This window comes from Musa acuminata, chromosome BXJ2-2 (assembly GCF_036884655.1).
Source record: "Musa acuminata AAA Group cultivar baxijiao chromosome BXJ2-2, Cavendish_Baxijiao_AAA, whole genome shotgun sequence".
NCBI lineage: Eukaryota > Viridiplantae > Streptophyta > Magnoliopsida > Zingiberales > Musaceae > Musa > Musa acuminata.
Window position 1 is genome coordinate 12,450,198 of NC_088339.1, and position 4,916 is coordinate 12,455,113.

Below are 4,916 nucleotides of genomic sequence, written 5' to 3' on the forward strand. Positions count from 1 at the left end.
TCTTGATTCTCTTTTAAGTTGGGCAAGGTAGCAAGTTTTAGATATGCATGTTAGATTTTGTGGTCCTTTATAATTAGATAAGATATATAATATAACTAATTGGATTCTGTTGAAATATTTTAGCCAATAGAATAGAAGTCCACTTAAAGTAGGATTCCTTAGGAGATAACCTTGATGGGAGGAAATCTCCTAACATCTTATCCTAGACCCTCTACTCTCACCTATAAATAGACAGGATCTTTAGGGACTGAACATGTGCACGTCTCACAATGAACATAGTTAAGGGATCTTTAGGGACTGAACATGTGCACGTCTCACAATGAACATAGTTAAGGGATTGCAATTACAGTTTTCCCCTCAACTCTCTCCCTAAACCATCAATCTAGGTGATAGGAAGTGAGGAGAAAAGATCTAGTTTCTCTTTACAGATTGACAACGATCTTGGATTAAAGACCTTGCAAATCAAACAAAGATATATGAACATATGACATCAAAAGGTACGCATCGTTAAATCAGATCTAAATATTTGATTTTAATCCTAGCATAAAAGATTATTTTCACATTTAATATAGCATATTACAGATTTTTATGCTTACAATTGGTATCAGAGCCTAGGTTCTTGAGATCAAATACATTAGATCTATTATTTTGGTTTTGATGCATGAATGATCCCTTTTTCTCCGATGATCGATCTTGTTGTGAATCTCGCTGCGAATCTATTAATGACAAAGCTGCGCTGGGCAGAACCCGTCCAGGCGCCGGTCGCATGAAGGTAGGAACTGTCGTAACGGCCATGCACAGAGGCAACCCTGCAGCGGCAGCGCTATGACGGTCGCACACGAGCAGTGGCAGCCTCGCGGTGGTAGCACCATGGCTGCAACGACCGTGCGTAGGCTAGAACTACCGTAGTGGCCACGCGCGGGAAGCGGTAGTGCCGCACACACAAGCGACTACAACGCAGGCAGATTATGGTTTTAGCATATTTATGATTTTGCCCTCGAGGCTAGGGTTTTGTCAAAGTACAGTTCTACATTTTACAGATTTAGTAATTCCAATTTATGTCCTGACAACATATTGATAGTTTTACCCTTATAAAATTGAGAATTTCAATTTATATTCTTAATTATAAAATTGATAAATATGATTCATTATAATTATGATTAAATTTAATCAGGATTATATTTTGACTATTTGATTGGAATTAATCTTTGATTTTTAAAAAAATATAAATTATGGTTTAGTTTTATAGTTTTCTCATATGAATTATTGATTATACATGTGGTAAATAAAATCAAAATCCAATTATTGTTCTTAGAATTTTATTTACTTATTCATATGTATATATTTAAAATTATGAAATAATGTTTACTTTCACATGAAGGCATGATTTATATGTTTTCATGATTATCATATGAGTTTTCTTTTGCTGATTAATGTTCAATAATTATTATGATTATTATTCTATTATTGAACTACTTAGCATTAATGTTCAATAATTATTATAGTTGTTATTCTATTATTGAACTACTTAGCATTAATATTCAATAATTATTATGGTTATTATTCAATTATTGAACTACTTAGCATAAATTAAAGAAATTTGATAAATATTATTTATAATTCATCTCCCTAAGTTTTATCTGACTTGTAGTTGTCAAAGTGGCCTAGGATGATAAACTTTTGTGATGTGAATTATAATAAAAGTTTTATAATTTATAGGATATTTTGAAATATATTTTATATTATTGTATTGATCTTGTAGCCACCAAAGTGACCTAGATGGATTACTTATAAAATAATAATAAGGAATCAGTCCTCATTAAGGAAATAATATTCATAATAGCACATATAATTAGGAGATTTAGATAATCCTAAAGGAGAATCTAATTCAAATAATTATGTGATTGGTAGGATGATACTGTTTTGGATATTCTTGTAGTTTAGGGTTGTATACCCAAACGTAATAATACTATTCCACAAGGATAGTATCAATCCTCCATAAATATTCTTGAGTGAACACTAGATATGTCAATATTTTACCCAAAGGTGTAATATAGATGATATCAATAGTTCATCAATTTTTGACAAACTCAAAGCATTAATGTTATTCTATATTTTTGCAGTGGTACTTCCGCCTATACATTCTTATGCTTCTAGTGTCCCTGTACTTTCTGGATCAAATTATTCAGAATGGTTAGAGCATGTGAAATTTACACTAGGTGTATTAGATCTTGATTTAGCATTGCTTGTTAAAAAGCCTACAGACTTGATTGATGAAAGTACTATAGAACAAGTTAATGAAATGAAAACTTGGGAAAAATCTGATAGGCTTAGTTTAATGTTTATAAGAATGACAATTGCAAATAATATAAAGACTTCATTATTGATTGCAACTAGCGCAAAGGAATATTTAAAGGTTATTGAAGATAGATTTAAATCTACTGATAAATCATTGGCTGGCACATTAATGAAAGAACTGACTACGGCTCAATATAATAACACTCGAGGAATTCAGGATCACATCCTCAATATGGCTGATAAAGCTGTAAAACTTAAAACATTAGGCATAAATGTTGATGAGTCTTTCCTTGTGCAGTTTATTCTCAATCCTCTTCCTTCTTAGTTTGGCCCATTCAAGATTTAGTATAATACAAATAAGAATAAGTGAGACTTGAATGAGTTAACTAGCATGTGTGTTCGGGAAGAATTGAGATTAAAGCAGGAAAGTTCATATAATGTCATGACTGCTACTTAGGGAGCTGGTAACAAGAAAAGAAAATTGAAGCATCATCAATCAAAAAAATTTGTCGGATCTAGAAATGTTAAACAGACTAATGAAAAGAAAGCTTTTACTATAAAGTGCATCTTTTATGGCAAGAAAGGACATGTGAAGAATAACTACATTAAACACAAGACTTAGTTCGAAAGGAAAAGTATTAACTCGTCCTTTGTATATTTCGAATCAAACATTATAGAAGTTCCTTCTAACACTTGGTGGATTGATTCTGGTGCTTCAACTAATGATATCAATAATATGTAAGGATATTTTTCAATCCGAAAACCAAAGGAACAAGAAAGATTTATCATTATAGAAAATCATCTTAAAGCAAAAGTGATATTAGTAGGAACTTATCATCTACGCTTAGAAACAGGTCATATGATGGATCTTATTGACATATATTATGTTTTGACTATTTCTAGAAATTTAGTTTCTCTATCTAGAATTGATGAGTTGGGATATTGTCTTTCTTTTGGCAGTGGTAAACTCAGTATATTTTATGATTCAATAAAAGTTGGTTCTGGAATTCTGTGTGATGGTTTATACAGAATTAATTTGGATCTTAAGTTTACAAAGACATTAATGACCCTGTAATCAAGTGTTAGATTGAAACGTAGTTTCAATAATGAAATATCTTCTATATTGTGACATAGACAATTGGGACATATCTCTAAGGAAAGAATTGAAAGATTAGTGAAGGATAATATTTTGGAACATTTAGACTTCACTGATTTTGATGTTTGTGCAGATTACATTAAGGGAAAGCAAACTAAATATATAAAGAAAAATGCCACAAGAAGTAAAGAACCCCTTGAAATTATTCATACTGATATCTGCGGACAACTCCATATTCCTTGTTTTAATGGAGAAAAGTATTTCATCACATTTATAGATGACTTGTCCAGATATAGTTATGTTTATCTAATACATAAAAAGTCTCAAGTCGTTGATACTCTTGAAGTGTACATAAATGAGGTTAAGAGATAATTAGATAGAAAAGTTAAAATTGTCAAATCTGATAAGGGTGGTGAATTTTATGGCAGATATAATCGATCTGGTCAGAATATTAGTCCTTTTGCTAGATTCTTAGAACAGCGGGGTATTTGTGCTCAATATGCATTACTAGGTGTGCCACAACATAATGATATTGCTGAAAGGCGAAATTGTAGATATGGTTAGGAGCATGATGAGTTATTCCTCTATACTTGAGTCGATGTAGGGTGAAGCTCTTAGGACAACTATATATATCTTAAATAGGGTTCTTAGTAAGTCAGTTCCATCAACTCCATTTGAGTTATGGACTGGTAGGAAGCCTGGTCTGAGATATTTACATATTTGGGGATGTCTTGCAAAGATAAGAGTATTTAATCCACATGAAAAAAATTTGGATCCAAGAACTATTTCAAGATATTTTATTAGTTATCCAAAAAAATCCAAGGGATACAGATTTTATTGCCCTTATCATAGTATGAGGACAGTAGAATCTGGTAATGCAAAATTCCTAGAAAATGATGAAATCAGTGGAAGTAAAAAATCTCGGAGGATCAATTTTGATATTGAGGAGATTCAAGTTAATTCTCCCATATCATCTCCTATTCAAGAAATTATTGTTCCTCAAATCAATGAGAGTATTGATAAGGGTAAACAATAAAATAACATCGAAGAACTCTCATATGATATTGATGTCGCCATTGATGATCTTATAGAAGAATCACAATTGGTAGATTTGAGAAGATCTCAAAGGAAAAGGAAACATATCATTTCTGATGATTATGTGGTATATCTACAAGAATTAGATTATGATATAGAAATAAAAAGAGACCCCTTATCATTTTCACAAGCCATAGAAAGTAACGATTGTGAAAAATGGTATGATATAATAAAAAAAGAGTTAAAATCAATGGTTCAGAATGGTGTTTGAGAACTCGTTGAATTGCCCAATAATTATAAAAGAGTTGGTTGTAAATGAGTCTTTAAGACAAGATTCGACTCAACGAACAATATCGAATGATATAAAGCCAAACTTGTGGCTAAATGTTTTTCTCAAAAAGAAGGCATCAACTATAACGAGACTTTTTCTCCAGTTTCTAGAAAGGACTCATTGAGAATCGTCATAGCATTAGTAGCTCATTATGAT